Source organism: Marmota monax, unplaced genomic scaffold, assembly GCF_021218885.2.
Source record: "Marmota monax isolate L192 unplaced genomic scaffold, Marmota_monax_Labrador192_F-V1.1 WCK01_AAM20220418_F8-fsc00077, whole genome shotgun sequence".
NCBI lineage: Eukaryota > Metazoa > Chordata > Mammalia > Rodentia > Sciuridae > Marmota > Marmota monax.
Window position 1 is genome coordinate 969,500 of NW_026694610.1, and position 27,957 is coordinate 997,456.

Genomic DNA, 27,957 nt, shown 5'->3' on the forward strand with positions numbered 1-27,957 from the left:
CCTTAGATTATATTTGAAGGATTCAGGTTTCTCTGGTATTCTGCCTGTCTTGTTGTACTGCCTGTAACTTCCCTTAAACTCCTCCAGTGTGGATAGCCTGAGGTGTACGTGTAAGTGTGTGGGCAAGTTAACTGTACTCTGTGTTAGTAACTGTGCTCTGTGTTAGTGAATATTGGGAGACACCTATTCAGGACTTTACACCATAGAGAAGGAAATAGAAAAGACTTCAGTTTCTCAGATTTAGTTGGTTAATCAGCATAGAACATGCCAAAAGATTTTCTCATTGCTGAAATAAGTAGTATTTAAGATAATTTTTTTGGCAGTGGATAGAAAATTTGTAGAGATACGCCTGCCCTTGTAGGAAAGGGGTTAGGTATCCACTGAAGCCAGCCACCTACCACCTTCTGAGGGCTGCTCTCAGCCTGGAACTTCATTTGTCCTGTGTACCCCGCACTTGGTGGAGGAGGCAGGTGCTGATTCTGCTGTTGGAATGTTTTGAACATAATCACCTCCAAAGCTGAAGCACAAATGGCCCTCCTGTTTCTCCTGGCTCCTCCCCACTGGCCTTTGATGACTTCTGTTCTTCCTACTTGGAATTTGTCCTGACTTCACCTCAGTCAAGGCATTGTTTACCACTGGCTGACAGCCTTACAGATAAAGTGGACTGGAATTCCATTCCTGTGGAGTAATAGGGAATTAAAGTGAATAAGCAGAATTGCATGAAACAGTATTGGATGAACACTACACTGGTCACCGTCAAAGAGAGAATTTGTGAATTAGAAGATGATTCTGATGAATTCATTCAGAACACAGCTCAAAGAGATGGAGATAAAAGTCCAGTGGGAAGCATAGAAGGTAGGTTGAAATGTCTAGTCATTTCAGCAAAAGATTTGGTGACTAGGGGAGAACTAATAGGTAAAGAAGAAATGGCTAGAAATTTTTGAGAACTGGAGAAGGTCATGAATCCTGAGATGCTTTTCTTCTGCACATACCGTGTCCAGGAAAGAATAAAAAGCAACAAAACACAAAATAACTACAACATAAATCCTGGTTATTGCATAGTGAAACCAAGAACACAAAGGCTAAGGAGATTCTTAAACCGAATGTGTTGGGGTTAGGGAGTAGGATAGGGACTTATCTTCAGATACCTGAAGAGTTGTGTCTTGGAAGAAGATTGAGTTAGAGTTCCTCTGAGTACCTTGGAGAGTGACCCGGGACAGCAGTGGAGATCACAGGGAAACAGATTGGCTATACAGAAGAACTCTCTAGTAACAAGGGCTCTCCAGCATGAACAGCCTGCCTTAAAATGAGGAAGTGAGTTCTCTATCATTAAAAGGTTTCCTTCCCGCACAGAATCCCCTGTCCTAAAGGGCTTTGGAAGGAAGATAGGCAGTCTGGGGAGGAACTGGAGGGCTGGGGTCTGGGCTATTTGGGCAACTTAAACACTGTGGGAAATATGCTCTGAAGAATTCAGGAAGGCAGAGAAAAGAATCATATCCAAACGGAAAATGTGATTTTACCTGTGTAGTGATGTGTGTGGGTCTGTCCTCTTGCTTATTGTTTTTGAAACAAATTGTATATCTTTCTTCAGATTCCACTCCACTAGGGTCATCAGTTTTATTCTTCATTGTTTATTTTCTATCTATATCTTTTAGCTGAGCTATTCACTGGTCCTAAAATGCCCAGCCCCATCACCTCTTCCTGAAAAGGATAGACAGCTTAACTTATCAGCAACTTCTACATATGAAAGGTTTCCTGGGAGATGCCTATTTCTGAGCCCTCATCCCTTAACTCCTTGACATAGAAGACAAAGAGAATAACTCACCTAAAATCATGACAGCTCAGATCAGTAGATGTTTTTGGGTTTTACAAGGCTCTTTCTTGTCCACTAACCTTGTTTAATTTTCACAACAAAAGTAAAACAGATTCATTTATCTCCCGAAATCAAGGATCAGGGAGGTTATACAACTTGTCCAAGGACAAAAAAACAAAAGTCAGCAACAAATCACCCTAGGCTGCAAATCAGGAGATGGTTCCAATGTTCCAAGTTGTCCCTTGGAAGGAGATTTTTATCTACTAGGCATTATGCCTTATCTGCCTGGACCCCTGTGCTGTACTGAGTGGGCACTGTATGTCTATAGCACAGCCCGGATGATACTCAGGGGGATATTTCTACAGAACCATGGCTAAGGACAGTCATACTAACAGGCATTCTGTAAATGATATTGTTGAATTAGGATTCCAGTTCAGACTTCCATGGGCTCAGTAGACCACCAATGTGCTCGTGGAGGAGAGCAATCAGTATCTTGCTCTCCTGGTTGCTCTCTTGGCTCAAGTAGCTCTGCCTTCCTAGTGTTTTAACACACCAAGCCCTGTCTTGCCTCGAGCCTGAAACTCCTCTACTTTCTCACTCCTTCAGGGCTCCCTCAAACAATGTCTTGAGTCAACCTGTCTCCAATCCCCACCCATCCCAGTACTCTACTGCCCCTCTCTATTTTATTCCCTCCTCTGGCATTTAGGATATGAGATATTTTCCCTGATTTATGGGTTGTCTGCCTCTCTGACCAGCATATAAGATATTTGAGGACAAGGGTTTTTATATTTTTGTTTCCTACAGACTCCCCAGCACCTCAAATAGTGCCACCTTGTATTAATGCTTAAGATATATGCAATGTATGAGGGAATGCATCCATTTATAATGTTTCTGTGGACTTCCAGATGCAAACAACTAACACACAAGTTGACTTTTGCAACATAAGTCAGATCAACTAAGGAAATTCTGGACATGTTTTGAGGGTTAATAATGAAATATAGAAGCCATTTTTACTAAATTTCAACTTGGTGTTGCAAACTATCAACCGTGGATGCGGAGACTCTACTTGGAGTCTAAGGCTGCACTGGGCACTGTGAACTAGAAAAAGTCTCTCATATGATTCCAAGGAGTTAAAACTTGTGGGTAGGGAGAGGTAATTTTAAGGGAGGTCAGTGAAATGCTAAACAGTTGCAATAGGAGTTACAGAAGGAAGAGCTAGCTCAGCAGTCTGGAGTGTTCCAAGAGGGTTTTTTGGAGAACGAGGTCCTACAGCTGACCTTTAAAGAGGAGAGGGCCCTCTTGCCCCCAGAGGAAGGGAGTGCATATCCCAGTCTGCACCGGCAGCTCCTGTACCTCACACACAGGGACCAGGCACTATAGCACAGAGCCCTGTGCTAGCAAATCTAAAAATACTCACCCTCTCTATTTTTTTACTTTCCCTCCTCTCCTGGACACTTACTTTTCTTCTCACCCTCCTTCCTATTTTCTTCCTTCTCTGATTATCCTTTCTGGCAACTGCTGGACTCCTTTGCTCATCCCTCCCTCCAAGGGAATCTGTGATCAGCTGGGGGGCCAAAACCTTGCTGGACTCCCCAACGTTCAGGTACAGGTTGGCAGAGGCTCCAAAGCCCCCCCCCCCAGCTCAGTTATTTCAAATGCCAATTAACAGGTGTCAGAAAAACTGGTCCCACTCAGAGACCTGCGTGTGCATAACAACCCAACTGTTTTGGCTCTCCACCCCACGAGCATAAATATCGTGGTGTTTGAGCCCTTGGGGCCTGTGGAGTTTACAAGTATGCTGTCAAGATCTCTCCACTGGGCTGGCGCTTGAAGTGCTGCCAAGAAGCGAGGGGACTCCTGTGCTTTTATGTGTTCCCAAGCGCAGGCCGCCCTGGCTCCAGGAGGAGCCCTCTGGGGACCCAGTGTCGGTGTGAATCTCAAACAGCAAGCTGACATTCCGGTTGGGAGTGTGACAGTGCATGCCTGGGTGATGATGCCAGAGCGGCAGGTGACACGGGTCCACCGCAGAGGGGGAGAGTAACTGGAGTGGCTTCCAGTTACATGTCCTCAGAGCTCTGAAGGATGGAATCAGGGTCTGGGGAACAGTTATAAAATGAAGCTACAAAATCCGGATGTCCCAGTCAAATTGGGACCACTGAGATGGGGCATTCAGAGTGCAGATGATACCCATGTTCCTGAAAAAGGCACTTGACTTGGGCTGATCTGGGGTCAATGACATTGCAAGCCAGAGACACAGACCACGGTCAACCAGTGAAAACACACACAGATGCACACTAACACAGAGCCCATCAGGACACAGAGGGCGAGGAGGCATTCATCCTGTGTGCCCTAGAAGCCTCCAGAAGCAATCTCACTCTCAGGGTACCTCCCTGCCCCCAGGTCTCCCCATGACTGTCCTCCTCTGGGTAAACATCTGAAAACAGAGCGGCTGCCAGGGAGCAGAAAGAAGAGGAGAGGGTGGAATGGGACGGGGTGGGGCATGGCGACAGGAAGAGCTCAAAAGATTCTCAGGTTGGGTGACGACCAAGGTTGGCTTGTCCCAGAGGGCAGTTGGGCCCCAGCCTGGCGGGCGGTGGGGTTGCAAGCGTAAGGCAGGCTCCTGCCAGTTGGGGAAGCATTGCCTGGCCACTACTACCCCCCACCCCCCACCCCCGCTGGCTCTGCAGAGAGTTCAGGTCCAGGAGAATTTGCTGGACCTTTTCTGAGATAGCTTCCACCCCACCAAGAACCACATCAAAGGGCTTGAACGTATTTCCCTCGTCTACCTTGTGGTCTGCAAAGAAAGCTGGGAAAAATCCACATTAAGTGGCCTGACTGGCCGGGGCGGGGGTGCGCTTCTTTGAGGACCCCCTTGGGGTAAGCCTGGTTATGCTTTTGTGATCATTGTTCTAGAAACACCAAATGGAAAGGCAGACCGCCTTCCTGAGTTCCCTAGTTCTTTTTCCCATTTTTCATAGAAGCCCAGAATATTCTAGATTTTGTATTTCTGGGGTCAAAAGCCCAAGGAGAGGCACTGAAATATACAAAATCACATACTTTTTTTTGGTGGTTCCTAATATTATTCCAGCTGTGTTATTTCTTATTTTCTCAGTCGTATTCATATCATGTTAATTTATGGAGATAATAATTTGCCCCAAGCAAATGTGTCCTTGGGAATATCCCCCAACCACCACTACCCCAGTTAGCTTATGAACTCTTTAGCAGCAGAGGGGATGGCCTCTGTCACTTTGCTGCCTGGTCTGATATAACCTTGCGGGTCTCTGCACAGGGCCTACTCGTGCTTCTGCCCCGCTTTGAGGGGCAAATAGAGTCCACACAGATTTGAGCCGTCCTGAGAAATGCCAGGGGAGCCTAACACCAATCCCAAAGAAGACGCAGAATCCTGCCCCTCCACTGTCAGAATTTGGAAGAAGTTTCTACCCTTTAAGCGAAAGTCAGATGCTGCAAAGGTGAAATAGGAAGCTTTCAAAAGGATGAAGTCAGTTCTCTTAGAAGGAAATCTTGTTGGATGGAAACAAAAAACAAATGATGTTACCTCAATCAAAAGTCATTTATTTCTCTGCTGCATGATGATGGCCTGAGGCTCTGAGCTGTCAGTTCTGAAGGCCGTGTAGGTTTTAGAAGGTGGTTGTTGGGGTCATTTTTACTGGACAGTGCATGGCCTCAAGATGGCCAGAGAGGAATTTCAGAGCCTCAAATCGTCTCTCTGTTTGGGGAGGACGCTCTGGGCAGACATTTCGCTGATCATAATCACTTTTATATGTAACTGGACCTTAATTCATTTGGTAGTTCGAGCTACGGAAGGGCGGCACAGATTAGAGAGCTATGTCTGTAACTGACGAAATCTGCGCCTGGTGTGCGTTTGTGGGGAAATTAAAAATAAAATAAAGCTCATCTGAAAAATGTGCGGACTCGAATTAGCTGTCTCCTGACCAGTCACGCATGGAACTTGTCGGAGATGACCAGGACAGAAAAGTGAGACCAGGGCAGCTCATCAGGCTGCGCCGCCCGCCAGGCTGGAGAGCCTGTCATAATTTATAATGGATTATCTTAGGAAATAGATGAGGACAGCTTGTGTTCAGGAGCCAGGAAAAACTAGTTAAAAAAAAATCCCAGAAAACAAGTCTTAAAAATGAGCTATCCTCTTATACTCTGCAAGGATGCCTTTTGATTTGAATTAACTCATCAAATCCTCTGCTGTAAATGTGACTGACGTTTGATGGGAACTAACATCACCAGGTAGACTAAATGGACCCCCTTATTAATACTGGTGTTGGGGTCCATGTTTGCACCCCTTGCCCTGAGGTGCCTATCCAGATGCATTGGAATTTTTGTATTTTATATTCTGAGTTTCAAAGATGGGCTCACACACACACACACACACACACACACACACACACAGGTATTTTCCTGCTGTGATTGCTCTTTTTTGTGCTGCCCTTGATGCCCACTTTGTTTTTCTCAACTCTGATTGCGCTGGACCAACTACTTTTGCTTACATCAATTCTGCTGTTCACTTTCACAGAGTCCCTTTGAGGTCCTGTCATTCTGCTGATTGTACCAATGAGGTCATTGCCAAGGAGAGATTACAGGGCTGGCCAAGGTCTGTCATCTAGCAAGTGGCCTGGCTGGACTTTGAACCCAAATCTCTGTGGCTTCAAGCCTGGGCCTGTCGACCCAGTCCAGGTTTAATCAGCACCCAACTGTAGCTGGGCAGGGTGAAGAGTTCTGATGTGACGGTGGGCTAAATCTCCATCCCTAGCTTATCTAACCTCCATCTTAAATTTAAGCTTCTTTCCCTGAAACCATTATGAAAGGGGAAAAAAATGCACTTCAAACTTTCAAAGGTAATTGCAATTAAATAACTTGGTTTCCATTGTCAGCCTGGTTTCTCTGCCTTAGTGGAAAGTCTAATGGGATGTTTTACAAGGCTGACAAAGACAGATAATAAAAGTCGAACTTGTGCACAAAGCTTTCTTGAAAGCTTGGTAATTAACGGCTTTGCATTGTTCTTTAATAACAGCCACCTTCTTAATGCATCGGAATAAAGGCACAAACTCTGAAATATATTTGCATTTCAGCCACCCAGCTTGTGAACACAGGCTCCAGTTTTTCATTCAGAGGAACTGCACTTCAACCTTTGCATAAAGAAAGACCAAAGGTAGCTCTTTCTGCCCAAATGCTGGCAATATCTAAATGTTTCATACATGGGAGAGTAGATATTAACCTTTGCATCTGTTTCAGAGGAGGCTGGGTCTTATAAGGACAGGCTGACAAGAAGCCTGGATGTGAAATAGAGTCATGACCTTCCTGCATGAAATGCCTGTATCCCACCCACAACAGTAGGTCCTAGAGTGGTGTGTGTGTGTGCACATGCGTGCACACTCATGAACATAATCCCATGTGTTCCTTTACAATTCCTATGTAGACTATGAAGTAGAGGAAGTGGGAGACCATGTGCTCTTGAGAAATTTCCAAAACAACGTATTTCCAAAGAAATTTAACTGCTGCCTGGTGCAGGTATTTTGCCACAAAGTGAGAGGAAAAGGTACAAACTTTATTTAACAGCTGCCTACTACGTGCCAGACACCATGCTAGGCACAGTCTCAAATCTTTTTAATCCTTGTCACAACCCTCTGAAGTATTATTCTCTTTTTAGAGATGAGGAAATTGAAGCTTAGAGAGGTTAGGTTACTTGCCAAGCATTACATAACCATTAGACAGCCTAAGATTCAAATCCACATTTATCGGAATCCCAGATTGAACTCTTTGTCCCCTGTTAAAATGTGACTGTCCCTGAGAAAGGTGGCACACGAAATCCTATCAGTCGCTCACACTGTAGTGCAATGGATTTGTCCTATCCTTTCCAAGAAAGTTTTGACTACAAAGCCGAAAGTTCTAGATTCCACAAAGGGGAAGACAGAGTGCAAGAGAGGAGGGTGATGACAAAGACCACATCAAACACTCTCCAATTTCATCCAGCCCTACGTGTCTCCAGCAGCCTGAGAGCAAGAAAAAGGGGCAAGGGAAGATGTAAAGAACAGTCTTCCTCAACTTCTATTCTGAAAGGATGGGGAAGAAAGGAAATGCTGCTCTGTTCCAAGGGCGCTCATGTAGAAGAAGGGAGGAAGGGCATTATTTTAATTTAGCCTAGCACAATTCTAGAGGCAAGAGCAACTGGCCTGAGTTAGGTTGCAGCACAGGTGCATTGTCTATGGGAGGAGTAAGTCTAGGACTGAGTTATTCCTCCCGCCCTTTCCACAGCAGGTCTGCTCGGTCTGAGCTCCTGGCCCCTGGAGTGCAGTGCTGTGGGTAACAGCAGAGCTGTGGCTACGTGGCCTTCAGCATGCTACTTACCCTTCCTGATTCTTCCCCTGTGAAGTAAAAATCATCATGCCTGCTTCCTGGGATCACTGTAAAAACAAGATAGGACAGTGTACTAACAGCACTCCATGAATGGTAACAAGGCTACTGTGTGATTGCCATCAGGGTGGGGAATTTGATACAAAAGGGGTCAAGTTGACTATAGTCATGGATAGAGCTTTCAGTGGCCACATGGCATGAACTTATGGATAGTGGGAAGAACTCTCAGCTCCAAAGTATCTTCTTTATCCCAAAGCCTTACTGATATTCTGTGCCTGGGATATATTCCTTTGACAACCACTCCAAACATCCTCTTATTAATTCCTTTGATGGTAACACAATAAATTGGTATGGTTGCCTATTGGGATGGGGGGTTACACGTTAAAACAACACTAATGCTCAGGCCTCACCCCAGATGCCCCCGAAATTAGGATCATGAGGAAGAACCTAAGCATTAAAGATAAACTTTTTTTCTTATTTTTCCCCCTGGTCCAATTATTCACCTTGATTTTATTTATTTTATTTATTTTATTTGTTCTGTATAGTGATACATGACAGTAGAATGTATTTTGACATATCATATATACCTGGAGTATATCTTGCCATTCTTGTGGTTGTACATGATATGGAGTTACACTGGTCGTATATTCATATATGAACATAGGAAAGTTATGTCTGATTCATTCTACTGTTAAGGATGAACTTTTCAAGTATTCCTGTTGTGTAGCCGGCATTAAACTGTTGTGTCCCACTAAAACATAAGCCCCAGCAGGTCAAGAACTACTGCATGCTGTCCCCAAGCTGACCACTGCTTTTGGCACACACAAAAATATTTAACCTACAAATTTGTTGTTGCTTTTGTTGTTGGAAAAAAAATAAAGGTATTGGTGATTTTAAACTCTTCGATGAGAGCCAGAGATAAGGTAGGGACAAGAGGCTGAAAGGTATAAGGGGGGGGGGAGCTCTAGGGTATTACAGACAAACAAATCACACTTCTTAGAAAATCCAGCTGCTGGTGGCTCTAATGCCATTTCTAACAGGAAAGGACAGAGCTGTCAGAAGGATGGGCAGAGCCTACACTAGGACTGAGAACATTCTTCTTCAAGTTTCTAGAAGAAACAGAATACAAAGAAAAGTTTCAATTCAATGATTTAAAAAATCTTTCTGGCAGTTGGAGGGGAGGGAAAGCACATGCTGTGAGATTGGGTGAAGCTCGAGCTTCACATCTCACACCTGTCATTAATTACCTGTATGGCGTCATGGAAGAAGGCAGAATGTCTTTTCCTGTATTTCATTTAAGGCATCTCAGTTTCCACATGTATAAAAGCAACAATATTATCATCCCCCTCCCAGGGGAGGTAACGAATACTGGGTGAATCTGCAAGCACATAGTAGGTGATCGGTGCTTATTATTTTCTCCCCTACCCTCTCCTTTCTTTCCTCCTTCCCCTCCTGTCAAACAAGGCCATCCGCTCCTCTAGACGTCAAAGCCTTTTCAACAATGAGGTATCAAATGTGATTTCTGTATTTGGAATGCAAATGTTTATGGGAATACTATAATGAGGTGAGGTGAGTGCGCAAATCCTCAAAGTAGCAAGGAAGAAATGGCCTACACGAGAGGCCCACCATAGATCAGCTCCCAGAGGGGTGGCCAGACCCCGAAATCAGCTGAGTGGAAGTTGTGCTGGCCTTAGAAAACACATGAGGAGATTTCCTTCTCTTGCTGAGATCTCAAAGAATGTAAATAACATTGGAATTGTCTCCTTTTTTATAGGCTTGTTAGAAATCCACTGTGACACCATTTAGTCCTAAAAACATTTTAGTAGAGAATTTTAATCACTTCCTTAATGTCCTCATACTAAACCTTCTCTACAAATGTTGGATCTGATCCTGGGTTATTTTGGATACTTTACATCTTTCTAGAATTGTATTCCAATTTAACTATGGGCTTTTAAGCTATGCCTCTTTGCGTTATCATAGTGCTTAAGTGGCTGCTGTATGTTTTAAGGTACATATAATAAATATTTCACAGTCGTCATGGAGTTAATACTGTATGTTGCAACTATCTAAGTGAGTTTTCCCCCACTCTGTACTTTATACTATAGTCATTGTATCTATTGCACCTATATGTTCGTTCTAAAGGACACAGTACAAATTTGTAATGCTTGCTTTAAATAGTTTTGTCTTTTACAGAAATTAGGACCAAAAAATATATTTTCCAAGATATTTACAATTTCTTATGTTTCTCATTAATTCCTGAAGACCCAAGTTCACTTCCTGTATAATTTCCTTTCAGCCTAACAAACTAGTTTGTTCCTGAAGAACAGATCTGCTGTGACAAGTTACCTTAGTTTACTTCTAGTCTCAAGACATTTTGGGGGGCTGGGGTTGTGGCTCAGTGGTAGAGCACTTGCCTAGCATGCGTGAGGCACTGGGTTCAATTCTCAGCACCACATACAAATAAATAAAATAAAGGTCCACCAACAACTAAAAAATATTTTTTTAAAAAAACCTCTTTAAAAAAATTTAAAAAACATTCTTGTTTTACCTTCATTCTCAAAGTATACTCTCCCTGCAAACAGAGTTTTGGCTTGATAAGTTACCATTCTTTTGTCTTCTTATCTCCATAATCTCTGGAGAAAGGACAGAAATCATCTGAAAAATTATCCCTTTGTATGCAATGTGTCATTTTACCGGGAGTAGTGTTGAGATTTTCTCTTCACCTTTAGTTTTCAGACATTCAGTGTGCCTAGGCACAGTTTTCTTTGTATTTAGCCTACATGAAGTTAATTGAGTTTAAGACAGACTTTTTCACTTTTGGTAAGTTTGGAAACACTTCAGACACTGTTTCTTCTAATTTTTTTTTCTTTTGAGATGCCCATTCTCTCACTGCTCCCTTTGTGAAACTCCAAATCCACACAAACCATTTGATAATTGCCAAATAAGTTCTTGAGAATCATTTTTCTTTTTGATTATTTTTCTTTTAATTCTTCAGATTGTATGAATCCTATTGCTGTATCTTTTAAACTTACTGGTTTTCTTCTCTGTCATTACCATTTGACTCTGAATCTCATTCATTAAGTTGTTTTTTCAAATTTTTAAATTTTCCATTTTTAAGTTGTTTTTAATTCTTTTCTGGGATGTCCTATCTTTTCATTAATTTTGAATATATTTTCCTTTACATCACTGAACACATTTATGGTCACCACTTTAAATCTTTGTCTGCTAATTCTAATATCTGAGAATATTAGGATCCCTCTTTCTCTCAAGAATGGGTCATATTTTCTTGTCTCTTTTTATGTTCAGTAATTTTGTGTGTCTTGAACACTGTAATGATAAGTTGTAGACATTTTGCATTTTGTTATATACCCCCAATGACTGCAAGTGTTTTTATTTTAGCAGGCCTTTAATTTGGTTGGATTCCAATGAAAGACTCTATCTCTTGGGTTGGATCTCAAATCTCAGTTCCAGTCTTTCCCTTAGTTGAGACTCCCAGAATCTGCTCTATGTATGTATAGTTTCGGGTTCAGCCAGAGGTTTGAGCAGAGTTTATATACAGAATTTGGAGCCCTTCCCTTCTGGCTTTCTCCAAAGATCTCCTTAATTTTTGTGGCTATGGCTATTCTGAATTCTCTGGTTCAGTAAGCCAATATACTTGAGGGTTTCTTTCATAGTTTTTGAAACCCTCTATGATATAGATATATGAATCCTGTTCTGGGATTGAGATGGGAGGAAGGGAGCTTGCCCCGTGCTGTTCCTTTCTTCTAAGGGTCAATTCAGAATCTGCCTCCAGAATCTGCCTTTCCAGGGCCTTCAAGGAATTGTATTTTTGTCTATAATTCATGATTGGTCTAATAATATCTCACTTGTCCTTATTATAAACAAAACCAGTGTTTTATTTACTTTGAGTTTTCAACTTTATTACCAAGGGCAGTTACCTTATAATGACTTTAATTTTGTTGACACTGTATACGCCTCTATTCTCATCCTTAACCATTTCCCCCACTCTCTTTTATTAATTTATTTTTTTTTATGGTTCTGGAGATCAAACCCAGTGTCAGAGGCAAGCACTCTACCACTGTGCTGCTGCCCAACCCCTCATTCCTAATCTTTTGGCATCATCTTTTAAATTCAACCAGACTTGCAAAGAATTTTATTTTTCTTTATCTTTTTTTTTTCATTTTTCCATCTTGCAGACATTTTCAAAGAACCCGTTCTAGAATTCATTTATGCTTTTCTTCTCTAATTGTTTCTTTTTATTTTAACTTGCAAGGAATTTTTCTATTTTGTAAATATTCTCAAGTAACTTCTTTTAGAATGCATCTATTATTTTTTTCTATCCATTTCCTTTTATTTTAGCATACATATTTGTAATTCTGGAAGGAAAATTTAAGACATAGTTGTGCATTAGCGTTTGAACTGGAACAATGAGATATATACCAACATTTTCATCTTAAATCATCAATGAATGAGGAGAGAGAGGCATGCTTAGGAATACAGAGTGGCAGCAGGGGAAGAAGAACCCTCCTACCCACTCCCAAAATCTGCTGCTCATGGGCCACTTTATCTGTATCTTAGAAAAATTTCCATGTTTGGGCTATTTTATTGCTTTGAGGTTTACACACATCCTGTTTTCTTAGGCCTACTTGAAGGACGTTCTTGAAGCATTGATGACAAGCAACTATTTATGACATCAAAGGGTAATAAGAACATAATCGATGACACTGGGAGAATGGAAATGTTTCTCCAAGATGATGAAGCTGAAGCTGAAGCATTCCCAAATGTTAACATGTCCAAGGAATTGTCATCAAAATGACCCATGGGGCCAAGGCCTCTCCCTGTTTTACCCAAGCTGAAAAAAGCTGGGTTTTTGTTAGATAACCTGGTTATTGTTAGATGGTAGCGATGAAATGTCACCGTGAAACTTAGCTGTAAGCGTTAGTACTGACCAGATCACCCACCCTGGAAGGGACAACACAGATGGGAGAAGAGACTCCCGGGTGGGTCATTAATATGCCAGCTCCTCCTGATTCCAACAAACATTTGGGCCCCTCCCCAACTCACTTTCTGGGAGATATGCTCCCTCAGCTTTAGCCAAATCAACTTATTCATTGCTTCTGGGACATGGCCATGGGTCCAGGCCACACCAAGAATGTAACATTTAGAAACTCACTATGGTAAACAGCATACCTCCCCACCCCACAAAGAAAGCCCACCAAGAAAGCCCAGAAAAGATGCCAAGACATGCTCTGGAGTGCGAGTGAAACAGCGATCTGCAGGGCACAAGAAAGTCTATTTCATCAAGCAAATGATGGTTGACTATACAACTTCAGTTATTTGTCTATGTGCTTTGCCTTCAAGATTTGAAGCTCCTTAGAGTAAGGCTCATGTTTTCTTCTATTTTTTTTGCCCACAAAATTTAGCATAGACTATATTGGATGAATATCTCTTGATTAACGAGCTGGGGAATGCAGCTCAGTGGCAGAGTGTTACCTAATGTGTGAGGCCCTGAGTTTAATCCCCAGCACTAGAAAAACAAACAAAAAATCCCTTGACTGATGAATTAAGAAATAAATACTTTTTGATTCTGGACCAAGTTAACTTTTTCATTTTTCATAGTTATCTCCAACTTTTCATTATTCCATCTATTCTATTTTTCATACTCATTTCCATCTTCTAACTCATTTTCACCATCTAAGTCATTCCCACAAATGGAACAAACCAGTCTTTCAGTTGCAAACTTCAGAGAGAAGACAGGATGGAGATGACAGCCAGACTGCGTTGTCTGAGATCAAATATAAAAGATGATTATTGGGACATTTAGAAACCCACTATGGTAAACAGAATACCTCCCCACCCCACAAAAAAGTGCACAAAAAAGAACCTGAGAATGTTATCTTTCATGGCGAAGGGGACTTAACAGGTGTCATTAAGCTGAAGACCTTGAGAAGGGGAAGTTATCCTGGCCAGATGTGATCACAAGGGTCCTCTTAGTGTACAAGAGAGAAAGAAGAGATCGTGATGGAGTGATGCAGTGTAAGAACAACCTGGCTGGCCACTGCAGACTTGAGATGTCAAAGGGGACCATGAGCCCAGAAATACAGGAGAATACCAAAACTAAGAGGGCAAGGAAACAGATCCTCCACCAGCACTCCTGAGAAGGAACAAAGCTGCCAACAACATGATCTGCAACCACTAAATCAAGATTTCTGACCTCTATAACTTTAGGATAACAAATTTGTTCTGTTTTAAGCCACTAAATTTGTGATAATTTTTAACAGCCACTATAGGAGATGAATACACCCATCTAGATGGTAATATGTCCCCCCCACCAACACTTTTCTGAATATACTGCACTGTCAACTCTTCTTGAGAGGGAAGTTCCATAAGCCAAAGGAACCTCTGAATATACCCCTAAGTTTTCAGAACTACATTATGTTCCTCCTTGACCTTTATGTTAGCACTTATCTGTAGACACAAAATCACCAGTAGGTGCAATATCTAACACAGGATGTATCAACACAAGAGTGGCTAAGTTAAAGGTTAAAGTTTTCTGAATAAGCTGTTTTTCCCTCTATTTTGTACTTTTCTCAACTTTCATACTTTAGTGACTGTGTTTCTTTGGACTCTTTGTATTACTGAATAAACATGTTTGCTAATAGCTTCGTGATGGAAACTTGCCCTAAAATTATGAAATGCTAGCTGATAGATGATAGATAGATAGATAGATGATAGATTGATAGACTAATAAAGGTGAGTCTGCCTAGCAGGCGGGTTGAATCAGCTGGCTCACCACCATTTCTGCAGCAACAGCAGCCCTTGGCCTTTGCAATATCTCTACTTCCCACTCCTCAAGGAGAACCCATCATGGATAGCATAGTCTGGCATATTCTCCCAGAACTTCTACTCAAACATAGTCAAAATAGCTGGGAGAGTGAATTCCAGAACTCTGGACCTGCTGCCAAGAATCTCTGAAGTACAAAATAAATAACTAAGTATTGTTGGCAGAAATGCACATGTAATTGTAGCTGCCATAATGGAAAACTACCTAGAAAAAATAAAACTCCCCAAGGAAACTTGGTCTCATCTATTACATTAGGATTTCATAAACCAACTCAGGCAACACGAATAATGATATTCTGAGTCATTTGGAAAATGAAGAACAGAGGGCATTTTTGGGCACAGGTTGCTGCCAATTCAGGGAATGCCAGGGACCACAAACAGTGGTTGGGAACGCAGTCCCCGTGGATGACAAAACCTGGCAGTGCTTGGGAGAAGCCTTGGGCCAAAGGCTGGGCCTGGTCAAAACAGCTGTTGGACTTCACCCCAACCTCTGCACCCACCACAAACTCCCTAGAGGACCTGATATCTTTACAGTGTCTCTTTGATGTCCAAGACAATTCATGAAGTGACTTGTGTGAGCTTGAAGTTCTCTATGTTACTTGTTCTGAAATATTTCATCTTTTCTTCACCATTGAAAAATAGCAAAATGTACAAATGCTGATGGATTTGCTAAGTTCTTTTAAATAATAGATACATGACTCTCATTGCCACTGCCACAGTATCTTATCACCTTCCTCCATGCAGTTTCACTCCCCATCAAAACTGAAACAATTTTCTTAATAACAGCTCTAGAGGAGGGTCACTTCCTCCTTCCAATACCCTTGAAGGATCCTCTGAATCTGTAATATGTGACAAACTCCTTATCCTGGCATCATGTGCCTCTGGGAGTTGTCCCTTGTCTTATCAACCATAGAGTGCCATCATTTTGCTCCAGGTAAAGGCCCACTCTAATACCACTGTTTCCACTATTCTCCTTTCTTTCTCAATCAGAATTTATAGTTCCTACCTCTGGACTCCAGTAGCCAACCAGATATCTATAGCATCACTTTCTAGTATGGATTTGGTGCTTATAGCTCCCTCTCATTAATAGACTGTCAATATAAAGGGCCACTTTTGTTGAATTCATGCATCTTCCACAACACCTAGCACAGCGCTTTGCTCTTGGGCTTAATTAAAAAAAGAGTTGCCAAAATGTTTACTTACTGTGTTATATCATTCTAAAATTATACATGCTCTTGGATAGATACTTTTATTCTGGATAAAACAAGCCAAAGGAACAAGGTTGAACTTTTCTAGAGATTCATAAGTGGAAAAATTTGAGGAAGGTAAGAATGTTCATCCATTGATCATATATTAATGCCCTTTGTATCTTTGATTATAAGCACTGGCCATCTTTATTTTCTTTCTTTTTTTTTTAATAGCTCATCCCCCAAACATATCTTGCCACTGCAGAAGACACTGGACTCCTGGAGAGGTAGTGGAAGCAGACACTGTTGGTTCCTTGGTCATTGCTCATTTTTCTTTTTGTTTGGGTCCTCACCCCATCCTTTACATGACTCTGGGAGCAAATCCAAGCTAATCTCAAGTAACTACTATCATTCCATTTTTCTCAGCCGGTTTACATGCTGAGGGGATTCTGAGACGGTTTTCTTGCAGATTAAAAGAAACACAGGAAAGGCAGTTTTTTCTTTGTTTGGACAACCCATAGATGTCCCATGGATCCTATGGAGTCCCGATTGCCTGTCCTGTAGATGTCAACACCATAAAATTGTCAAACCTCATAAATTTAGACTTTCCTAGTTTGGTGTTTTTGATAAGAAAAAGATTAAACTGAATTTCATCTTTGCTTTACAAGAATCTTATAAGTAACACATTAGAAGCACTTCTAAAAAGAGAGGTGAGAAGATGATGAATAAGTGGGTGGATCAATGACATCACATTTTTTTCACTCATTCATTTAACTGTGAATTGGCGAGGCTCCTTCAGCTGTGATTTTGTAATAATTCCTTAGTCATCCTTGAGGAATTGAAGAAGATCACAAACTATATCAAAATAACCTTGTTTATTTTAATGTGCTTTCTCCTGGAATGGTGGGGGAGGGCAGTGCTAAACATAATGTTTCTTAATGTTATCAAAGTATTTGATACATCTTTTAGGGCTACATTCTTTCCAATAGAATTTTTTTTTTTTTGCACAAAACATTCAGTCCTCACTAATTAACAAGAATAATCATTACTGAGATTGAATTTCTCCTCAATAAGCCAAAAGGCATGACATGTAAATTCACTTACCTTATCATGCAGGTATAGTGCAAGTTACTAGACAATGTGACAATGATTAATTCTTGGGATTAGAAGGCTGTCATGGAGGTAGAGATTCAGCTGATCAGTTTCCGATGAATCATCTGATTTGGTTCATATGTCACAGTCGTTCACTTCCTCTTCCCAGAAATGCTCTTGGTATTCATTTTGGAAAATTATAAAGCACTTGAACTCTGGAGAGTCTGCACATCGTTAGTGACAACAGATGCACAATACAGTAATCATCACATGAGTGCACTCCTGAAAAAAATATCAAGCTTAGAGAGGGAGAGCGTCACGGTGATGGGGTTCATTCCTCAGATATCCTTCCTGTTGAGCAGCCAGTTAGTCTTCAAAAATCTGGGCTTCACCAACTGGCATTGGCTGGTCAGTTGCAATTTCTCCAATCCTGCTTCCCTGACGCAAGCAAACAGACACTACTTTTGTTCCACTTCACCCCCACGCCCTAAGAAGTCATAAATGCCTTCTTGATGGGCTGGCTCCTGGAACTGTGCGGCCCCCACAGCTGGTGTCCTTTCTGGCAAGCCGCCTTCTGGTACATTGCTGGGGTGAGCAAGAGGATGTGTGGGTACAGAGCACTGACACAGGGCTGTGATTATGATTGTGCTTTTGGTCATCATCTGCTCCTAATTGCATATTAGGAACACAGATTGTATTGGGGATGCTGAGGATGGAGGGGAGGGCTTGTTATTTTCTCTTCAGGGGACAGTTATCAGAGTTTACCACCTCCTGACTTCTGTTGTTTTCTCCTGGGAACTGGAGGAAGAAAGGACACCGGCTAGAGTCTTCTGTGCTGTGAAATCGGAAGTGACTCCTTTCTGCCTTAGCTGCACCGTCGCCCTTTCACTCTGTCTTTCTTCTACAGACTTTAGCTCAAATTAGCCGATCAATATTGGAAGATCAGTGCTTACCTCAGGGCAGTTTATTCAGATGCTGACTATGAAATGCAGATTTGTTTCAAAAGGAAGGAAAGATGATGGATTATGGATAGAGAAGAAGACTCAAGCAGGAGAGTGATTTAAGAGAAATTTCACAAAGAGTATTTAATGAAGCCTGATCCCACAGGGGAACTCTGGAGCAAGAATCACATCTCTCAGTTTATCTGAAATTGAGGCAGAGGGTCTGGGCTTTCGGTCTCCTTTGTCAGTCATTGGTTAAGGACTGCGCAGAGAGAAATAAACCCTAAGATGCTTCTGGTCTTCAGGTTTTCAGGTAAAGAGGGCACTGACTTTCTTTTGAGAGAGTCTCAAGTATGAACCTAGAAGGGAAATCACACAGAAGCAAGGGCAAGGGCAACCAAAATGGTAACTTGCATCAGAGGAGAGCTAAGCACAGCAGTGTGCACTACACTCCTGGGCAGATGCTGTGTCCTCTGGACAAAGGTTGTTCTGCAACTATCAATGCTTGTCTCAGAAACTTTCATTTTCACCAAGGTCTATGCAGCAATTCATGCAGAGTGCCATGTACCGTCTATGCTGGAAAATGGGTCTGATGGAAATATTTTAAGAAATCTTGAAAACATTAGAAGTATTGCCTTTTGATTTTGCTTCTTTCCCTGCAGCTCTGATCCACCAAAGTCAGTCTTTTCCACATGCTTTAGCTTTAACAGTTCTTTGAATACATCAACACCCCACCTCTGCCCGCCTCTCCTGCTGCAAGATACTTTGAGGTGGTAGCACTGTGCCTTGAACCCCTGTTATATAACAGGGGCCCCAAGTCTGCCCCATATTACTCATTTTTGCATACATCTCAATTTCCAAATAGACTGCAAGATCCTTGAAGGCAGGGATTTTGCCTCCCACATCTTCCCGCCTTCCAGCCCTTCCTCCAACATTCAGCAAACTGTCTTACAACCCACCATAGGGGGTTAATGAACACTTAACCATTGGATGAGTTTGTCAAAGCTGCTTATGATAATTATTGACCAGGTGCCAACCCAAAATATGTTTCACTGACAATAGACTCTGAAAGAGATGTACCCCTTCTTGTTGAATTTTGGTGACTTTCATGTTACTAAATTTTATTAAATGACCAGCCCATTTGAAGGTAGACAGGGATATAGATATAGACACAGAAACGGATATAGATATAAATGTGTATATGTGTGTTCACACACATATACATTCACCAGGCAGGCAGGAGGTGGTGCCGAGGGAAGAACACTGGAACAAAAGTCTAATGTTCTTATCAGGACTGCTCCTGCCTCCATGAGGCCATCAGCAGGCATCTCATACCTTTGTGCTCCAGCTGAAGGAGCTACACCAGATGGTCTTTAAAGTCCCTTCAACTCCAAAAGCTCTATCAGCTGTGTTCTCATTCTTTATGGAGGGCTGGAATCCAAGAAGCCACACAGAAGCACTGCTCCCACCCACCCTTGATTCCTCACTGTGCTCAGTCAACGTGAATCCCACTCATGTTATCTATCCCACATGTCCAACCTTGAAGTTGACTTAGGCTCCACCCAGGGAGAGAAAATATGCGGAAAGATTACTTTTTGTTTAAAAGTCCTTCAATATTTACTTTTTAACATAGGTGGATTTTTACAACTTCTTAGTCAATCAAGGGGAAAACTGTGAAGGCCATTTGGCTTTCAAGCAGACCCTACCTCAAATGCCTCACTACGGGTTGCTTTTCTTCCATGTACATTCTGGGCATTCAACTTGCCTTCCTTTTCAGGGAGAAGAACATTGAACTCTGATCCAGCATTCTTGGTTTCCAGTTTCAGTTCAGTTTCAAACTGTGTGACCTTAGAGGAGAAGGCTGATCTGCAAAGCTGTTACTGCCTCTGCCCAAAGAGAATGGTGCACCTGTGGCACTTGCCTCAGATCGTTTTTATGAGGACATAAATGCATTTGTCAAAAAAGTACATTAACTATATAATATAAGGTGATGGTTTATTAACTAATCAATAATAATACCATTCACCCGTTTGAAGTTGTTGCTTCTCTCTCAAAGGGAAAAATATGGATTTATTTACCTTTTTTGTAATTTGTTTTGCAAATGTTTTTTATCCTTCTAATACACAAGTTTATTTTCTGCATTTTGAAAAAAAAAATCAGTCTACCTGTTCATCAAGCAGGTGAACGGCAGTACAGAATTTACTTTTTTATTTCTTTGGGCGTTCTGAAAAAACATGGAGATACATTTCTGTGTAATGAGGAAGGGTTAGGATCAGCTTATTTAATAAAGATTAGTGAAAGCCTATCCAAAATGTTTTCCCTCCAGGGCACAAAAATCTCCTTCAAGTAGCTAAATTAAAAGACTCATCAAATGCCCACAGAGTAACTGAACATAATTTTTAAATCAACCCTTACTCTAAATGTCAGGAAAAGAAAGAAGACTTGAGGAAGATTTGGCATTTCTGACACTTGGAAAATCAAGTCCACAAATAAACAGCTGCTGTCAAAGAAGGTAAGTGAGATGTTTACAAGGTAACTCCACCTGCTTCTGCTCTCCGTTTGCCCACTCACTCTTTCAACATTCACTGAACACCTAACTGTGCAGAATGCTGTACGAGGTGCTGAGCAGGAACCCGGGCTCTTGCTGCATGTTCATATCATTTGTGGACTGAGATATTAGTGATGTCCAGAGCAGTGAAACATATTGAAACAAGACAACACTTGCAAAGACAATCTTTAATATTAAGCAACACTTCCTATTTGCCCATCCACTAACCCTTAAGACATTCTTCTCATTGCCCCCATGAGCACAGCTTTGCCTATAATAGTGCATAAAGGGCATCTTTGTTCTCCTCCGAGTGAACTCAGCACAAGCCCAGGGAACAGTGAAACACCCGGGTGGAAATGAGGTGTCTCTGTGACAGCAGACTCATTCTTTGGCCCCCATTTACCCAGATCAACATGACTGAGTCAGCAGTGGATGAAACCGATGATTGTTTTATTCTGCGTTCCCCAGTCACTCCCTGAGTCAGTGGGTAAACTGGGACTAGAACCCAGCCTTGTCCTACCCCGGCTGAGCAGTTCTACTATATTTATCCAGGGTCTCATGATTCTTAGTGCTTTTGCTCTGCCCTCTAATTTGCACTGTGCCTGCTATAATATCAGAACGGGAAGTTGCTAGCTAAAATGGTCATTATCCGGGAAATCTATTTAAACATGTTTATAAGGTCAGATAAAGTGGGTGGTAGATAAGCTAGACAGAAAACAACAAAAGCTTTGGCTTAGCCTAGCCAGTGAGCAAAAGCTAAAGACTGAAGTGTTTCAGTGTTGAACTAGCACATGGTAGGAAAGGACAGCCTAACCAAAATCATGTCAAAATGCAGAGGTGAACAGGCAAAACATTAAACAAACAATTTCTATTTCAGAAGCTGGACAATGGACTTGACTCATTCTAGCCTAATGGATTAGCAGCCTGTCCCTAAAGCCCCCTATCCAGAGTGTAAAAATGCTCTTTATACACATCATACATTCTAATAAGAGGAAGAAGTTGGGATCATCAAGAAGAGAGCCCAGCATGGACCAAAAATGACCTTTGATGGAATTAACAGTATAATAGCATTATCAAACCAGAGAGAAATAAGGAAATTCAGAGAAAACACAACATCTCTCAGAGCCCAAGCTGGGATTCTCAAATGTTCAAGACTGAAGAGCAGCACTCAGTTCCCAAAACCCACAGCTCAGAGTTTTGAGTCAACTGCCTCCTTACCTGATTCCCAGGGGTTATTAAACATCAAAGAGGAGGGAGGAAGAAGAGGGGAGAGAAACTATTCCCTCATTCCTGTTTTATAAGAAGCAGGGCTATGAGTTGTAGTGGCTTCAGGTGGCAGACAGGAGCAGAGCCTCTGAGAAGGCCTCCTGTGTCCCCTGTTTGAGCTCTGATGCATAAAGATTGAGCCTGAACTAGATTCTTTGCTACTAAAAGAAATCCAGGATGGTTACTGTAAGAAAATCTGACACACATGGGCAGGGAGTAATTAAATCAGAAAAATTCGCATTTTTTTATTATGAATGAAATAAATGTAATGACTTGCTTTGCTTACACAATCCACTTAGAAATCGTCTTTCCTTCTGGAGCCTGATTTCATATGGTTTGGGCTATGACTGCATAGCATGAGCCCTTCTATCCCTTCCAGTTGACCACAAAATTAAACTCTTTTTTTCTCCCTTTCTTTTTGGTCCTGACTCTTCTCATTTCTAATGAGAAAGTCATTGCTATATGCAAAGAAAGGAGAGAGAAAGGGCAGAGTATTAAAACATGAGTTGCAAGACTGGAGAAAGTAGAAAGAAAGGGAGAGATCAGAGAGGGGCTTGGGAATGAGAGTTGAAAGCAGCTTTGATATATTAAAGCAAAGGGTCTTCCTAGAACTGTGCTGATTAGTACAGCCACTAGCCACACATGGCATTGGACACTTGGAATGTGGCTAGCCTGAACCACAATCAGCTGTAAGTACAAATTACCCAGCAGATATTGAAGATTTTGTACTGGAAAAAAAAATTGCAAAGTTAACTCCTTAATACTTTTATTTGATTACATGTTGACACAATACTATTTTGGCCTCATAGGGTTAAATAAACTGTTATTCAAATTCATTCCACCTGTATCTTTTTACTTTTTACAGGAAAAATTAAACTCCCCCGTGGGGCTCATGTTCTTTTTCTGTTTCTATGCACAGCACTCCTCTCCGTCACCCCGAGAAATAGTGGGATTGCCTTCTGTTCCCACCACTGTGTTGGCCACTCACCACCAACCTCCCAGCCCCAGGGTCAAGGCCTGCTGTCATGGTCCACCTTGCCTCAGCCGAGGTTTCTGCATGGAGGCAGCCTCTGGTCCGGGGACCCAGGGGTCATGAAGGGACCATGAGGAAGGGCAGTGCCCTATCCCTGCCTTGGGATTTCTGACTGAGAGGGCGCCCAGGTTCCTCAGCCAGTCTTCACTCCTGTCCCTCTCCACAGCCGCCCCGGGGGCTCCTAGAACCATGGGCGTCTTCTCTTCCCCGCGTTGCAGCCTTCTCCTCTCCAGCCACCTTGTCAAGAATCGGCCTTTTCATTCTGTTTTAATAGTAAGTACATTCAGCATAATTCTGGGTACACTAAAAAATCTCTTTCGACTCAGAGAACAAGCTGGGGCTTGGTCTGGAGTGTGTTCAGGGAACTATGAGCCTTTGGTGATTTGGGAGCAAATATCAGAATGGAATCTGATTCTAGATGGAAGTTTCTAGCTGTAGAGAAAATGAAGAGAGAGGGGACTGAGTGAGTGGAGCAGGTACAACCCAAAGACTTTGGAAGGAGGCAAGCAAATCCCAATGAATTACTAAGAATCATTCAGTGTGTCCCAGCTGTGTGAAGTCAGTGTGTGCCACAGAGTTGGGGACTCCTGGGGGGGTGCTTACCTATTTTCAGAGCCATAGTAGATCCCAGATATCTGGGATGCGAACGTGCACCACGTGGAAAAGGTTGCTGTGGTTTTAGACGGATGGCTGCCTGCTGGGTTGTCCAGGTGCCCTTCTCAGGCCACTGACCTGGAAACTACATTTTTGTAAGAATCCAAAGAACAGCATTGTGTTTTCTCACTTAAAATGTGTTCCCTGATGCCCAGAAGCAAATCAGAAATGCAGCTGAGTCTGTCTACCCATTCATTATCTCTTTCTTACCAAACTCAAACTCATTCCAGGAAGCAATGTGCCCAGCTGAAAGACGGCATTTCTCAGCCTCTTTTGCAGGTAGGTGTGGCTTGTGAGATATCAGTGACATTTTTTCAAATGACACTTCAAGGAAAAATTCTCAAAGAAGGACAGATAGCTATTACATGCCTTTTTCGGTCTTTCCCCCTTCTTTCTTCTTCTTCCTACATTGTGTTTAAAACCCAGAAGTCACAGCTGGAGTGCCAGCCGCCATCTTGGCCCATGGGGGTAATCTAGCAGGTGGAAGGCAGCCCCAAGAGGATCAAGAAGAAGGGCAGAAGGAGCCGTGAAGACTGAGGATCTTATGTGTATCCACAATAGCCCCCGATCACCTACCTCCTACTTCTTTTCCAAAAGAGAAGAATAAACCCCTATCTTAAGCCCTAAGCCACTGTCATTTGTGGGTTTTGTTTTAAGCTATACAGCCTAATTCTAAATGATTTACATAAACCGAATCCTAGGCCCATTTCTCCAGAAATCAATTAACGTCATCAACATTGATCAGTTGAATAAATTTTCTAAATTATTGGTTTGTGGCTGGGCGTGGTGGTGCACACCTTTAATCCTAGGGACTTAGGAAACTGAGGCAGGAGGAGTGTGAGTTCAAAGCCGTCTTAAGTTATCAGTTTGCTTAAAATTTTCTTATCCTAATCACTTATGGAGCTGAGACCAGTTCATGTTTTGCTGGAATCCTTTTAAAGTTAACTATATTTTGTGATGTAGTTATTTCTTTCTTTTTTTTTGTATTGAATGAATTTCAAGAGATTTTGTTAATAATAAAGTCATTTTCTACTTTCAAAAAAAGGTGTGCTTGATTTTGTCCACAATGTTTACTAAATCCAAGAAAAATAAAAGTTTGGCATCAGAGGTGGGGAAATCGGAACAGGGAGTAGTTTACCCACATTTCCTTCATGTACCAATACCCAGCACCTCTTTGTGTGCTGACGAGAGATAGATCCACACGCACACACAAGCATCTGCCCCTGTGACATCACACTCGAACTCAGGCAGACTCGATTCCCCCATCTGACACTTCATCCATGACAAAAGGCACTTAAGGGAAAGTCATCCCATTCACATATGAAATACTGAGCTTTGGACGGTGCTCAGAAGTGACCAAATCATGAAATACTCGTAATACTGACACTCAGAAGATGGGCCCTGACAAAGGGGCACACTAAAGAGAAAGAGAAAGATCCTGTTGAAAGTGACAGCTGCATTAAATTTAGTACACCGTTTATTTTTTCTTTAGGAATAGCTTTTTCTAGATATTTCCTTTCTGCTATTTTGAAGGTTCTGTACTGTACTGTGAACTCTCTAGTTTCTTCCTGCAAACGGCAGATTCAGTTGTTCTTTTGTTTTTCCCAGGTTTGTAAAATGGAGAATGACATCCTCCTAGGATTGTGAGGACTAGGACAGTGCTGTCCCAGGCACATACTACGGGGATGCTCAGTAACCGTTGGCTCTGTGTCACAAATGCTCATGAGGATGGCTGGAGACAGGTGAATACATGCTGCTGAACTCATCCAGCTTCTGATTCAGTTCCATTCCCTCCAGAAGCTCCGAGAAACCCAACTCTGCTCTGGATAGGCCCTGCTACTCGATGTGCATGCTCAAGGCAAATGACTCCATCCTCAGGATCAGGCTCTTGCCAACTTACAGCCTCAACTCTTCCATGGCTTCTGCCAAGCCTCCTACCCAAGCCTCCCTCCGGCTTCCCACAAGCTCTCAGCACACACTGCGCCAACCCCTCTCCTGGCACACGCCACATGGCTTTGTGATTACCCTGTAGGTGTAGCCTCCTCCTTTACTCAGCGTATCATAATTGTCTCCCGATAGTCTTGAGAGATGCATCCCAAGGCTGTCACAAATCCCTAGGTGTTTTAGTACCTTTTTCTCTTTTTACTTCTATTTCCAGGTTCAGTGTTGATCCCCAGTTTTATTCAGTCTGCTTAGGTTCAATCTGCAACTCTGTCACTCACAAACTGTGAGAGTTTGTGCTGTAGTTTGGAGATGGTTTGTTCCACAAAAGAAAGGTGCCTATGCTGGAAACTTGGTCCCCAGGGGGGTGGTGTTGACATGGTAGACCTTTTAAGAGGAGGTCCCCACCCTCACGAATGGATGAATGCTGTCTCATGGAAGTAGCTCAGGTCTGGTAGGAGTGGGTTAGTTCCTAATGGAGCAGGTTGTTATAAAAACAGTGAGCCTGCTACCTCTCTTTTGCTTTCTGTCTCACCATGTGTTCTCGTTCTCCCTTCTGCACATGGCTGGTTCCCTTTCCACTTCTCTGCCATGTGAATGCGGCCAGGGGTACCGTCATTAGGATACTAGAATGATGATGTTTGAACTCTTCCACTACTACAATTGTTAGCTGAATAAACCTGTTTACTTTATAAGTTACCCAATCTCTGGTAGTTTGTTATACCAATGAAAAACAGATTAAAACGCAACAGGCAAGTCTTTAAATTTCTTTGACTCAGACTTCTTATCTATGCATGGGAATTACAACAGTGCCTAGCTCAAAGGATTACTAAGCAGAGTTAATGCATAGAAAGCCATTAGAACCATGCCCAAAACAGAGGAATGGCTGTACATTTAGACATATCCAACAATTATCTGTTGAGTGCTAACTTCATGGCAGGCATTCTGACATGCAGAAGGGACACAGCAGGGAGGGAAAACACTGCTCTTCTTGAGCATGCATTACTCTGGCAGATGTTCACAGCTGTCCTTCAGAGATTCTGACTTCAAAAATGTGGTTGAAACTAGGAATTTGCATTTTTTAACAAAAACCCCAAGTGATTTGATGCAGGTGGCCAATGAAAAAAAACCTTAAGAAACACTGCAAAATAATTCATTCCTGCATATGTAGGATTTAAATTCCTGCTTCAGTTCAACCACAAATTATCATACACTGAGAATTTGAGAAGAACTGAAACTAGGAAAGTTGAGTAATGGGAGTGTCAAGGGACCCAGGACAGAGTCTGCTTGTTGTGCGTCTTTCATGTGATGGTAAGTCCTGTACAGCCAGAGGAGGAGACTCAGAAGAGGCTTGGGGAAACAAGTCTACTATCCTCACAGGTCCTAGAGACAGCAGGCCACGCAGGGCCATGTGCAAAGACAAGAGGATTGTCAGAAGGCAGAGGACAGGAGCCTTCACTGGGGCTTCCCAAGGAAGACGGGTAAGGCAGGGTGAACAATTTTGGCTTGGCTAATTTGAAAAATTCCAGCAGGCTGTGAGGCATAGGGGTGGTCCCTCATTGTCTGGCGCGTGGCTCTGGGATGATTAAAGCAAGTGGATATTGCTTCCTGGTTGCTGGAGCCAGAGAGAAGACCTGGCTCTGGATCGAGTAGTTCACATCTCAGAGGCATGCTCCCTGCCCTGGAGCCCTGTGTTGTCTCTAAGAATCCACTAATCTGGAGGCCAGCAGTCTCTCCCCAGACAAAAGAAATTTTAAGATGTCAAAACATCATAACATACAGAGACTATCATATGAGTGCATGCACACACGTGCACATACAATTCCAGGTGCACAGAGAGTGCTTGGCGGACGTTTGCTGTGCATGACTGGTTTGTGTGTGAAGGACAGAGGAGCAGGTAGGGAGGGAGGCTCTCCAAGTATTACCCATCCCCTTGTTGCTCTCAGGGAACTGTGTTCTTCCTCATCTTACATTATAAATAACTACTTTCAAGTTTATTACTAACATTGTTGACTGTCCCCTCAAAAGGCAAATTGGCTGGAAGTATAAATAAATTTAAGCAAGCAAGTTTCAGGTATGTTCAGGGTGAGACATCCACAAGAGGTATGAGGACATTGCTCCTTCCTTTCCATTGGGGGTGACAGTAGGGCCGACCTGCTGGGCACCTGCTCCACCTTCTCACCAACCTTAACTTGGTGGGGAAGTGCAGTGTGACCAGCAGAAAATCCAACACATTTTCCAGTACCCCCTGCAGA

General features: G+C 42.4%; 1 long non-coding RNA gene across 3 annotated transcripts; it reads left to right on the forward strand.

The window, feature by feature from the left end:
• The first annotated feature begins 622 nt into the window (after window positions 1-622).
• Window positions 623-26,401, forward strand: LOC124077812 (uncharacterized). 3 transcript variants are annotated; one of them, XR_006846729.2, is made up of 5 exons: window positions 623-855; window positions 20,688-20,772; window positions 22,994-23,380; window positions 23,992-24,040; window positions 25,370-26,401. It is a non-coding gene; the product is annotated as an uncharacterized LOC124077812 (long non-coding RNA). The 3 variants fall into 3 exon arrangements; XR_006846728.2 differs by lacking the exon at window positions 25,370-26,401 and adding an exon at window positions 24,188-25,345; XR_006846730.2 differs by lacking the exon at window positions 23,992-24,040.
• The last annotated feature ends 1,556 nt before the right edge of the window (window positions 26,402-27,957 follow it).